General features: G+C 48.0%; 6 non-coding genes and 3 pseudogenes across 6 annotated transcripts; all 9 read right to left on the minus strand.

Moving 5' to 3' along the window:
* Positions 1–1,166: 1,166 nt before the first annotated feature.
* Positions 1,167–1,362, minus strand: LOC142284055 (U2 spliceosomal RNA). The gene has a single exon (XR_012745620.1). It is a non-coding gene; the product is annotated as a U2 spliceosomal RNA (small nuclear RNA).
* A 684-nt stretch (positions 1,363–2,046) lies between these two features.
* Positions 2,047–2,173, minus strand: LOC142284078 (U2 spliceosomal RNA; annotated as a pseudogene).
* A 1,387-nt stretch (positions 2,174–3,560) lies between these two features.
* On the minus strand, positions 3,561–3,751 carry LOC142284107 (U2 spliceosomal RNA). The gene has a single exon (XR_012745649.1). It is a non-coding gene; the product is annotated as a U2 spliceosomal RNA (small nuclear RNA).
* Positions 3,752–5,138: 1,387 nt separating this feature from the next.
* Positions 5,139–5,334, minus strand: LOC142284056 (U2 spliceosomal RNA). The gene has a single exon (XR_012745621.1). It is a non-coding gene; the product is annotated as a U2 spliceosomal RNA (small nuclear RNA).
* A 684-nt stretch (positions 5,335–6,018) lies between these two features.
* LOC142284079 (U2 spliceosomal RNA) lies at positions 6,019–6,145 on the minus strand (annotated as a pseudogene).
* A 1,387-nt stretch (positions 6,146–7,532) lies between these two features.
* On the minus strand, positions 7,533–7,723 carry LOC142284108 (U2 spliceosomal RNA). The gene has a single exon (XR_012745650.1). It is a non-coding gene; the product is annotated as a U2 spliceosomal RNA (small nuclear RNA).
* Positions 7,724–9,110: 1,387 nt separating this feature from the next.
* On the minus strand, positions 9,111–9,301 carry LOC142284109 (U2 spliceosomal RNA). Its single transcript, XR_012745651.1, has one exon. It is a non-coding gene; the product is annotated as a U2 spliceosomal RNA (small nuclear RNA).
* Positions 9,302–10,688: 1,387 nt separating this feature from the next.
* Positions 10,689–10,884, minus strand: LOC142284057 (U2 spliceosomal RNA). Its single transcript, XR_012745622.1, has one exon. It is a non-coding gene; the product is annotated as a U2 spliceosomal RNA (small nuclear RNA).
* Positions 10,885–11,568: 684 nt separating this feature from the next.
* LOC142284080 (U2 spliceosomal RNA) lies at positions 11,569–11,695 on the minus strand (annotated as a pseudogene).
* Positions 11,696–12,775: the final 1,080 nt, after the last annotated feature.

The following is a 12,775-nucleotide window of genomic DNA, read 5'->3' on the forward strand; positions in this document are numbered from 1 at the left end:
AGCAACTCCCCTCCCCCTTGCAGTCTTTCCAATTCACGATACAAAAAGACGGACAGGACAGGTTGCCTGACTTTCCGTCACTGCCACCCTTTGCCATCCTTACCCGTAGAAAGCCCTTTCATCATCCCCAAACCCTAATCTTTTCCCTTTCCTTCCCAGCCCCCAAACCCTGCCCTCTGTACCTTTCTCACCACCCGCTTCCCTTCTCCTGTCATCCCCCTACCACCCGGGAAAAAAAGAGATTGCCCCCTCCTTCCACTAGCCCACCCTCCCACCCAAAGAACAACTTCTTCTGCGCAGCTTGTTTTCTAGGCAGCAGCGCTATTGTGATGTCATCGGGGGGCATTGTGACAAGCCGCCAGTGTTCCGTCTCTTCATGTTGTGCACAGTTCAAACGGAAAATACATCAACAGGCAGACTACAGAAAAGCTTACTATCAAAGGTTAGAGGGGGGCTTTCTCAGAGGGCTTTTTACAGTTTTTCTATTCCCAATTAGCCGTTTAAGTGTACTTATTGAAAGTAGTAATTCTTTCATAGGCCGCCCTTTCTTAGTATTTGACGTTCCTTATATTGCGGTATGAGGCTTCGCAGTAGGTTGCAAACATTCATCACCCATGACTGTCCCCAATTGAGCTCAGAAGCTCAATGTCTATCATGACCTCTCTTTTAGAATGTCCAAGAGCAAGCAAACTATTCCTCCAGGAGAGGGCGCCAACAGACTACTAAAGAGATCATCATTACTCAAAGAAAACCCCAAAAACCAATGCATGATAGGAATAAACAGGTAACTTTCTTTGGAGTGGAAGCGGAGAGATCGCACCAGATGCCAATTCTAGATGTTATCACACCTGTGGTCACTGCAGCAGCAGGTGAATCCACTTTGTCCAAAAGGGATCTATTCCATTCAATTGCAAATGATCTAGATAAGACAGAGAACTGCAGCACGGGGACATAGCCGAGTTGGTCAGGTTGAGTGGTGATGAGTTTGCTATTTGGATGAATAAAGAAAGTCAAAAGTGTGAAAGATAAAAAACAAAAGGAGGAAGTGTGAAAAGTGAATGGGCCAAATTGAGGTGCATATGAAGACGTATGCTTTCTTCCAATTCATTAAATCGGGCTAATATGAATCAGGTGAATTGAGTTCTGCTTTTGGAAACTGGGTTAAGAAGGGGTGCACCGTTCCTGGAGGTACTGCAATACCAGGTCAATGCGTGGAGTGGACAGAGCAAGCTCTTTTTCCATCTCCCTGTTCTAAAAATCCATTTAATATATGGTCCCCAGATAGGGGACGTATCAGATATTAAACTGATAAGAACAGATTTTGATTTAATGAAGCTTTCCAAAGCACCGCAAAAAATGCATGACCGAAGTCACACCAAAAACAGTGCAAAGGCTAGGATTCGTGTGGACCCCTCCGTGAGGAGAGGGTCCCCAAAAATCAACCCCGTCCCTCCGAGCCAGAAGGCCACAGCAAGGGTCAGGGATCTTCGGTGCTCCCCCAAGCCGAAGCCTGGTTGAGCCTTGTCGTTGCTCCCAGCGTCCACCCAGGCATCTTACCCAAGTGGAGTAGAGAGCTACTAGTTGTTGGTTTCGCAGCCGAAACTGCCCGGACCGTCAACCGGTGTTGGTTTCTCAGCCCAAGGCTAACCGGACCTCCAACCGGGTGTTGGTTTCTCAGCCGAAGCTGACCCGGACCTCCAACCGGGTGTTGGTTTCTCAGCCGAAGCTGACCCAGACCTCCAACCGGGTGTTGGTTTCTCAGCCGAAGCTGACCCGGACCTCCAACCGGGTGTTGGTTTCTCAGCCCAAAGCTGAACGGACCTCCGACCATGATTATAAAAATTTCCCTTCCTAGCCAGAAGGCCGGGATAGAGCAATATGCTCAGAAAGTATGAAAGGGCAAGGTACGGTGTGCTACAGAGCCCAAGGCTCGCCGGGGTCCCAAGCCAGCAAGCTCAGACTCACTCCAGGGTCGTCAGTCCTGGGGCACATTGCACCATAGCCCCCACACTTACTCAGTCTAATAGCCTCGATCCTGGTAGGGCCATGTTTTCCTCTAGATGAATATACTATACATCAAGAGTACTAGCAAGCGCAACCTTCCAGTGTGCATTGCATCTGCCGAGCCTCACAGATACTACACTTGATCTTAGCCAAAAGGCCGAGAAGCGATAACCAGAATTGGTTTGGGCCTCGAGTGGCACCCTGGCCTATGCCGGACACATCTTAGGGAGAGAGAGCGAGAGGGAGACAAACCCACGCCTACACAAGACATTTTGTCACCCAAGCCAACCCTTGAAAAGGCTGCTTTGCAGAGCCAAAACAAGAAGAATGGTGCGTTTTGCAGCCGCCGCCCACTGCAATGAATCTGAATAACTCCTCCTTTAGGGCGCAAGCAACTCCCCTCCCCCTTGCAGTCTTTCCAATTCACGATACAAAAAGACGGACAGGACAGGTTGCCTGACTTTCCGTCACTGCCACCCTTTGCCATCCTTACCCGTAGAAAGCCCTTTCATCATCCCCAAACCCTAATCTTTTCCCTTTCCTTCCCAGCCCCCAAACCCTGCCCTCTGTACCTTTCTCACCACCCGCTTCCCTTCTCCTGTCATCCCCCTACCACCCGGGAAAAAAAGAGATTGCCCCCTCCTTCCACTAGCCCACCCTCCCACCCAAAGAACAACTTCTTCTGCGCAGCTTGTTTTCTAGGCAGCAGCGCTATTGTGATGTCATCGGGGGGCATTGTGACAAGCCGCCAGTGTTCCGTCTCTTCATGTTGTGCACAGTTCAAACGGAAAATACATCAACAGGCAGACTACAGAAAAGCTTACTATCAAAGGTTAGAGGGGGGCTTTCTCAGAGGGCTTTTTACAGTTTTTCTATTCCCAATTAGCCGTTTAAGTGTACTTATTGAAAGTAGTAATTCTTTCATAGGCCGCCCTTTCTTAGTATTTGACGTTCCTTATATTGCGGTATGAGGCTTCGCAGTAGGTTGCAAACATTCATCACCCATGACTGTCCCCAATTGAGCTCAGAAGCTCAATGTCTATCATGACCTCTCTTTTAGAATGTCCAAGAGCAAGCAAACTATTCCTCCAGGAGAGGGCGCCAACAGACTACTAAAGAGATCATCATTACTCAAAGAAAACCCCAAAAACCAATGCATGATAGGAATAAACAGGTAACTTTCTTTGGAGTGGAAGCGGAGAGATCGCACCAGATGCCAATTCTAGATGTTATCACACCTGTGGTCACTGCAGCAGCAGGTGAATCCACTTTGTCCAAAAGGGATCTATTCCATTCAATTGCAAATGATCTAGATAAGACAGAGAACTGCAGCACGGGGACATAGCCGAGTTGGTCAGGTTGAGTGGTGATGAGTTTGCTATTTGGATGAATAAAGAAAGTCAAAAGTGTGAAAGATAAAAAACAAAAGGAGGAAGTGTGAAAAGTGAATGGGCCAAATTGAGGTGCATATGAAGACGTATGCTTTCTTCCAATTCATTAAATCGGGCTAATATGAATCAGGTGAATTGAGTTCTGCTTTTGGAAACTGGGTTAAGAAGGGGTGCACCGTTCCTGGAGGTACTGCAATACCAGGTCAATGCGTGGAGTGGACAGAGCAAGCTCTTTTTCCATCTCCCTGTTCTAAAAATCCATTTAATATATGGTCCCCAGATAGGGGACGTATCAGATATTAAACTGATAAGAACAGATACTACACTTGATCTTAGCCAAAAGGCCGAGAAGCGATAACCAGAATTGGTTTGGGCCTCGAGTGGCACCCTGGCCTATGCCGGACACATCTTAGGGAGAGAGAGCGAGAGGGAGACAAACCCACGCCTACACAAGACATTTTGTCACCCAAGCCAACCCTTGAAAAGGCTGCTTTGCAGAGCCAAAACAAGAAGAATGGTGCGTTTTGCAGCCGCCGCCCACTGCAATGAATCTGAATAACTCCTCCTTTAGGGCGCAAGCAACTCCCCTCCCCCTTGCAGTCTTTCCAATTCACGATACAAAAAGACGGACAGGACAGGTTGCCTGACTTTCCGTCACTGCCACCCTTTGCCATCCTTACCCGTAGAAAGCCCTTTCATCATCCCCAAACCCTAATCTTTTCCCTTTCCTTCCCAGCCCCCAAACCCTGCCCTCTGTACCTTTCTCACCACCCGCTTCCCTTCTCCTGTCATCCCCCTACCACCCGGGAAAAAAAGAGATTGCCCCCTCCTTCCACTAGCCCACCCTCCCACCCAAAGAACAACTTCTTCTGCGCAGCTTGTTTTCTAGGCAGCAGCGCTATTGTGATGTCATCGGGGGGCATTGTGACAAGCCGCCAGTGTTCCGTCTCTTCATGTTGTGCACAGTTCAAACGGAAAATACATCAACAGGCAGACTACAGAAAAGCTTACTATCAAAGGTTAGAGGGGGGCTTTCTCAGAGGGCTTTTTACAGTTTTTCTATTCCCAATTAGCCGTTTAAGTGTACTTATTGAAAGTAGTAATTCTTTCATAGGCCGCCCTTTCTTAGTATTTGACGTTCCTTATATTGCGGTATGAGGCTTCGCAGTAGGTTGCAAACATTCATCACCCATGACTGTCCCCAATTGAGCTCAGAAGCTCAATGTCTATCATGACCTCTCTTTTAGAATGTCCAAGAGCAAGCAAACTATTCCTCCAGGAGAGGGCGCCAACAGACTACTAAAGAGATCATCATTACTCAAAGAAAACCCCAAAAACCAATGCATGATAGGAATAAACAGGTAACTTTCTTTGGAGTGGAAGCGGAGAGATCGCACCAGATGCCAATTCTAGATGTTATCACACCTGTGGTCACTGCAGCAGCAGGTGAATCCACTTTGTCCAAAAGGGATCTATTCCATTCAATTGCAAATGATCTAGATAAGACAGAGAACTGCAGCACGGGGACATAGCCGAGTTGGTCAGGTTGAGTGGTGATGAGTTTGCTATTTGGATGAATAAAGAAAGTCAAAAGTGTGAAAGATAAAAAACAAAAGGAGGAAGTGTGAAAAGTGAATGGGCCAAATTGAGGTGCATATGAAGACGTATGCTTTCTTCCAATTCATTAAATCGGGCTAATATGAATCAGGTGAATTGAGTTCTGCTTTTGGAAACTGGGTTAAGAAGGGGTGCACCGTTCCTGGAGGTACTGCAATACCAGGTCAATGCGTGGAGTGGACAGAGCAAGCTCTTTTTCCATCTCCCTGTTCTAAAAATCCATTTAATATATGGTCCCCAGATAGGGGACGTATCAGATATTAAACTGATAAGAACAGATTTTGATTTAATGAAGCTTTCCAAAGCACCGCAAAAAATGCATGACCGAAGTCACACCAAAAACAGTGCAAAGGCTAGGATTCGTGTGGACCCCTCCGTGAGGAGAGGGTCCCCAAAAATCAACCCCGTCCCTCCGAGCCAGAAGGCCACAGCAAGGGTCAGGGATCTTCGGTGCTCCCCCAAGCCGAAGCCTGGTTGAGCCTTGTCGTTGCTCCCAGCGTCCACCCAGGCATCTTACCCAAGTGGAGTAGAGAGCTACTAGTTGTTGGTTTCGCAGCCGAAACTGCCCGGACCGTCAACCGGTGTTGGTTTCTCAGCCCAAGGCTAACCGGACCTCCAACCGGGTGTTGGTTTCTCAGCCGAAGCTGACCCGGACCTCCAACCGGGTGTTGGTTTCTCAGCCGAAGCTGACCCAGACCTCCAACCGGGTGTTGGTTTCTCAGCCGAAGCTGACCCGGACCTCCAACCGGGTGTTGGTTTCTCAGCCCAAAGCTGAACGGACCTCCGACCATGATTATAAAAATTTCCCTTCCTAGCCAGAAGGCCGGGATAGAGCAATATGCTCAGAAAGTATGAAAGGGCAAGGTACGGTGTGCTACAGAGCCCAAGGCTCGCCGGGGTCCCAAGCCAGCAAGCTCAGACTCACTCCAGGGTCGTCAGTCCTGGGGCACATTGCACCATAGCCCCCACACTTACTCAGTCTAATAGCCTCGATCCTGGTAGGGCCATGTTTTCCTCTAGATGAATATACTATACATCAAGAGTACTAGCAAGCGCAACCTTCCAGTGTGCATTGCATCTGCCGAGCCTCACAGATACTACACTTGATCTTAGCCAAAAGGCCGAGAAGCGATAACCAGAATTGGTTTGGGCCTCGAGTGGCACCCTGGCCTATGCCGGACACATCTTAGGGAGAGAGAGCGAGAGGGAGACAAACCCACGCCTACACAAGACATTTTGTCACCCAAGCCAACCCTTGAAAAGGCTGCTTTGCAGAGCCAAAACAAGAAGAATGGTGCGTTTTGCAGCCGCCGCCCACTGCAATGAATCTGAATAACTCCTCCTTTAGGGCGCAAGCAACTCCCCTCCCCCTTGCAGTCTTTCCAATTCACGATACAAAAAGACGGACAGGACAGGTTGCCTGACTTTCCGTCACTGCCACCCTTTGCCATCCTTACCCGTAGAAAGCCCTTTCATCATCCCCAAACCCTAATCTTTTCCCTTTCCTTCCCAGCCCCCAAACCCTGCCCTCTGTACCTTTCTCACCACCCGCTTCCCTTCTCCTGTCATCCCCCTACCACCCGGGAAAAAAAGAGATTGCCCCCTCCTTCCACTAGCCCACCCTCCCACCCAAAGAACAACTTCTTCTGCGCAGCTTGTTTTCTAGGCAGCAGCGCTATTGTGATGTCATCGGGGGGCATTGTGACAAGCCGCCAGTGTTCCGTCTCTTCATGTTGTGCACAGTTCAAACGGAAAATACATCAACAGGCAGACTACAGAAAAGCTTACTATCAAAGGTTAGAGGGGGGCTTTCTCAGAGGGCTTTTTACAGTTTTTCTATTCCCAATTAGCCGTTTAAGTGTACTTATTGAAAGTAGTAATTCTTTCATAGGCCGCCCTTTCTTAGTATTTGACGTTCCTTATATTGCGGTATGAGGCTTCGCAGTAGGTTGCAAACATTCATCACCCATGACTGTCCCCAATTGAGCTCAGAAGCTCAATGTCTATCATGACCTCTCTTTTAGAATGTCCAAGAGCAAGCAAACTATTCCTCCAGGAGAGGGCGCCAACAGACTACTAAAGAGATCATCATTACTCAAAGAAAACCCCAAAAACCAATGCATGATAGGAATAAACAGGTAACTTTCTTTGGAGTGGAAGCGGAGAGATCGCACCAGATGCCAATTCTAGATGTTATCACACCTGTGGTCACTGCAGCAGCAGGTGAATCCACTTTGTCCAAAAGGGATCTATTCCATTCAATTGCAAATGATCTAGATAAGACAGAGAACTGCAGCACGGGGACATAGCCGAGTTGGTCAGGTTGAGTGGTGATGAGTTTGCTATTTGGATGAATAAAGAAAGTCAAAAGTGTGAAAGATAAAAAACAAAAGGAGGAAGTGTGAAAAGTGAATGGGCCAAATTGAGGTGCATATGAAGACGTATGCTTTCTTCCAATTCATTAAATCGGGCTAATATGAATCAGGTGAATTGAGTTCTGCTTTTGGAAACTGGGTTAAGAAGGGGTGCACCGTTCCTGGAGGTACTGCAATACCAGGTCAATGCGTGGAGTGGACAGAGCAAGCTCTTTTTCCATCTCCCTGTTCTAAAAATCCATTTAATATATGGTCCCCAGATAGGGGACGTATCAGATATTAAACTGATAAGAACAGATACTACACTTGATCTTAGCCAAAAGGCCGAGAAGCGATAACCAGAATTGGTTTGGGCCTCGAGTGGCACCCTGGCCTATGCCGGACACATCTTAGGGAGAGAGAGCGAGAGGGAGACAAACCCACGCCTACACAAGACATTTTGTCACCCAAGCCAACCCTTGAAAAGGCTGCTTTGCAGAGCCAAAACAAGAAGAATGGTGCGTTTTGCAGCCGCCGCCCACTGCAATGAATCTGAATAACTCCTCCTTTAGGGCGCAAGCAACTCCCCTCCCCCTTGCAGTCTTTCCAATTCACGATACAAAAAGACGGACAGGACAGGTTGCCTGACTTTCCGTCACTGCCACCCTTTGCCATCCTTACCCGTAGAAAGCCCTTTCATCATCCCCAAACCCTAATCTTTTCCCTTTCCTTCCCAGCCCCCAAACCCTGCCCTCTGTACCTTTCTCACCACCCGCTTCCCTTCTCCTGTCATCCCCCTACCACCCGGGAAAAAAAGAGATTGCCCCCTCCTTCCACTAGCCCACCCTCCCACCCAAAGAACAACTTCTTCTGCGCAGCTTGTTTTCTAGGCAGCAGCGCTATTGTGATGTCATCGGGGGGCATTGTGACAAGCCGCCAGTGTTCCGTCTCTTCATGTTGTGCACAGTTCAAACGGAAAATACATCAACAGGCAGACTACAGAAAAGCTTACTATCAAAGGTTAGAGGGGGGCTTTCTCAGAGGGCTTTTTACAGTTTTTCTATTCCCAATTAGCCGTTTAAGTGTACTTATTGAAAGTAGTAATTCTTTCATAGGCCGCCCTTTCTTAGTATTTGACGTTCCTTATATTGCGGTATGAGGCTTCGCAGTAGGTTGCAAACATTCATCACCCATGACTGTCCCCAATTGAGCTCAGAAGCTCAATGTCTATCATGACCTCTCTTTTAGAATGTCCAAGAGCAAGCAAACTATTCCTCCAGGAGAGGGCGCCAACAGACTACTAAAGAGATCATCATTACTCAAAGAAAACCCCAAAAACCAATGCATGATAGGAATAAACAGGTAACTTTCTTTGGAGTGGAAGCGGAGAGATCGCACCAGATGCCAATTCTAGATGTTATCACACCTGTGGTCACTGCAGCAGCAGGTGAATCCACTTTGTCCAAAAGGGATCTATTCCATTCAATTGCAAATGATCTAGATAAGACAGAGAACTGCAGCACGGGGACATAGCCGAGTTGGTCAGGTTGAGTGGTGATGAGTTTGCTATTTGGATGAATAAAGAAAGTCAAAAGTGTGAAAGATAAAAAACAAAAGGAGGAAGTGTGAAAAGTGAATGGGCCAAATTGAGGTGCATATGAAGACGTATGCTTTCTTCCAATTCATTAAATCGGGCTAATATGAATCAGGTGAATTGAGTTCTGCTTTTGGAAACTGGGTTAAGAAGGGGTGCACCGTTCCTGGAGGTACTGCAATACCAGGTCAATGCGTGGAGTGGACAGAGCAAGCTCTTTTTCCATCTCCCTGTTCTAAAAATCCATTTAATATATGGTCCCCAGATAGGGGACGTATCAGATATTAAACTGATAAGAACAGATACTACACTTGATCTTAGCCAAAAGGCCGAGAAGCGATAACCAGAATTGGTTTGGGCCTCGAGTGGCACCCTGGCCTATGCCGGACACATCTTAGGGAGAGAGAGCGAGAGGGAGACAAACCCACGCCTACACAAGACATTTTGTCACCCAAGCCAACCCTTGAAAAGGCTGCTTTGCAGAGCCAAAACAAGAAGAATGGTGCGTTTTGCAGCCGCCGCCCACTGCAATGAATCTGAATAACTCCTCCTTTAGGGCGCAAGCAACTCCCCTCCCCCTTGCAGTCTTTCCAATTCACGATACAAAAAGACGGACAGGACAGGTTGCCTGACTTTCCGTCACTGCCACCCTTTGCCATCCTTACCCGTAGAAAGCCCTTTCATCATCCCCAAACCCTAATCTTTTCCCTTTCCTTCCCAGCCCCCAAACCCTGCCCTCTGTACCTTTCTCACCACCCGCTTCCCTTCTCCTGTCATCCCCCTACCACCCGGGAAAAAAAGAGATTGCCCCCTCCTTCCACTAGCCCACCCTCCCACCCAAAGAACAACTTCTTCTGCGCAGCTTGTTTTCTAGGCAGCAGCGCTATTGTGATGTCATCGGGGGGCATTGTGACAAGCCGCCAGTGTTCCGTCTCTTCATGTTGTGCACAGTTCAAACGGAAAATACATCAACAGGCAGACTACAGAAAAGCTTACTATCAAAGGTTAGAGGGGGGCTTTCTCAGAGGGCTTTTTACAGTTTTTCTATTCCCAATTAGCCGTTTAAGTGTACTTATTGAAAGTAGTAATTCTTTCATAGGCCGCCCTTTCTTAGTATTTGACGTTCCTTATATTGCGGTATGAGGCTTCGCAGTAGGTTGCAAACATTCATCACCCATGACTGTCCCCAATTGAGCTCAGAAGCTCAATGTCTATCATGACCTCTCTTTTAGAATGTCCAAGAGCAAGCAAACTATTCCTCCAGGAGAGGGCGCCAACAGACTACTAAAGAGATCATCATTACTCAAAGAAAACCCCAAAAACCAATGCATGATAGGAATAAACAGGTAACTTTCTTTGGAGTGGAAGCGGAGAGATCGCACCAGATGCCAATTCTAGATGTTATCACACCTGTGGTCACTGCAGCAGCAGGTGAATCCACTTTGTCCAAAAGGGATCTATTCCATTCAATTGCAAATGATCTAGATAAGACAGAGAACTGCAGCACGGGGACATAGCCGAGTTGGTCAGGTTGAGTGGTGATGAGTTTGCTATTTGGATGAATAAAGAAAGTCAAAAGTGTGAAAGATAAAAAACAAAAGGAGGAAGTGTGAAAAGTGAATGGGCCAAATTGAGGTGCATATGAAGACGTATGCTTTCTTCCAATTCATTAAATCGGGCTAATATGAATCAGGTGAATTGAGTTCTGCTTTTGGAAACTGGGTTAAGAAGGGGTGCACCGTTCCTGGAGGTACTGCAATACCAGGTCAATGCGTGGAGTGGACAGAGCAAGCTCTTTTTCCATCTCCCTGTTCTAAAAATCCATTTAATATATGGTCCCCAGATAGGGGACGTATCAGATATTAAACTGATAAGAACAGATTTTGATTTAATGAAGCTTTCCAAAGCACCGCAAAAAATGCATGACCGAAGTCACACCAAAAACAGTGCAAAGGCTAGGATTCGTGTGGACCCCTCCGTGAGGAGAGGGTCCCCAAAAATCAACCCCGTCCCTCCGAGCCAGAAGGCCACAGCAAGGGTCAGGGATCTTCGGTGCTCCCCCAAGCCGAAGCCTGGTTGAGCCTTGTCGTTGCTCCCAGCGTCCACCCAGGCATCTTACCCAAGTGGAGTAGAGAGCTACTAGTTGTTGGTTTCGCAGCCGAAACTGCCCGGACCGTCAACCGGTGTTGGTTTCTCAGCCCAAGGCTAACCGGACCTCCAACCGGGTGTTGGTTTCTCAGCCGAAGCTGACCCGGACCTCCAACCGGGTGTTGGTTTCTCAGCCGAAGCTGACCCAGACCTCCAACCGGGTGTTGGTTTCTCAGCCGAAGCTGACCCGGACCTCCAACCGGGTGTTGGTTTCTCAGCCCAAAGCTGAACGGACCTCCGACCATGATTATAAAAATTTCCCTTCCTAGCCAGAAGGCCGGGATAGAGCAATATGCTCAGAAAGTATGAAAGGGCAAGGTACGGTGTGCTACAGAGCCCAAGGCTCGCCGGGGTCCCAAGCCAGCAAGCTCAGACTCACTCCAGGGTCGTCAGTCCTGGGGCACATTGCACCATAGCCCCCACACTTACTCAGTCTAATAGCCTCGATCCTGGTAGGGCCATGTTTTCCTCTAGATGAATATACTATACATCAAGAGTACTAGCAAGCGCAACCTTCCAGTGTGCATTGCATCTGCCGAGCCTCACAGATACTACACTTGATCTTAGCCAAAAGGCCGAGAAGCGATAACCAGAATTGGTTTGGGCCTCGAGTGGCACCCTGGCCTATGCCGGACACATCTTAGGGAGAGAGAGCGAGAGGGAGACAAACCCACGCCTACACAAGACATTTTGTCACCCAAGCCAACCCTTGAAAAGGCTGCTTTGCAGAGCCAAAACAAGAAGAATGGTGCGTTTTGCAGCCGCCGCCCACTGCAATGAATCTGAATAACTCCTCCTTTAGGGCGCAAGCAACTCCCCTCCCCCTTGCAGTCTTTCCAATTCACGATACAAAAAGACGGACAGGACAGGTTGCCTGACTTTCCGTCACTGCCACCCTTTGCCATCCTTACCCGTAGAAAGCCCTTTCATCATCCCCAAACCCTAATCTTTTCCCTTTCCTTCCCAGCCCCCAAACCCTGCCCTCTGTACCTTTCTCACCACCCGCTTCCCTTCTCCTGTCATCCCCCTACCACCCGGGAAAAAAAGAGATTGCCCCCTCCTTCCACTAGCCCACCCTCCCACCCAAAGAACAACTTCTTCTGCGCAGCTTGTTTTCTAGGCAGCAGCGCTATTGTGATGTCATCGGGGGGCATTGTGACAAGCCGCCAGTGTTCCGTCTCTTCATGTTGTGCACAGTTCAAACGGAAAATACATCAACAGGCAGACTACAGAAAAGCTTACTATCAAAGGTTAGAGGGGGGCTTTCTCAGAGGGCTTTTTACAGTTTTTCTATTCCCAATTAGCCGTTTAAGTGTACTTATTGAAAGTAGTAATTCTTTCATAGGCCGCCCTTTCTTAGTATTTGACGTTCCTTATATTGCGGTATGAGGCTTCGCAGTAGGTTGCAAACATTCATCACCCATGACTGTCCCCAATTGAGCTCAGAAGCTCAATGTCTATCATGACCTCTCTTTTAGAATGTCCAAGAGCAAGCAAACTATTCCTCCAGGAGAGGGCGCCAACAGACTACTAAAGAGATCATCATTACTCAAAGAAAACCCCAAAAACCAATGCATGATAGGAATAAACAGGTAACTTTCTTTGGAGTGGAAGCGGAGAGATCGCACCAGATGCCAATTCTAGATGTTATCACACCTGTGGTCACT

Source organism: Anomaloglossus baeobatrachus, unplaced genomic scaffold (assembly GCF_048569485.1).
Source record: "Anomaloglossus baeobatrachus isolate aAnoBae1 unplaced genomic scaffold, aAnoBae1.hap1 Scaffold_562, whole genome shotgun sequence".
Taxonomy (NCBI): Eukaryota; Metazoa; Chordata; class Amphibia; order Anura; family Aromobatidae; genus Anomaloglossus; species Anomaloglossus baeobatrachus.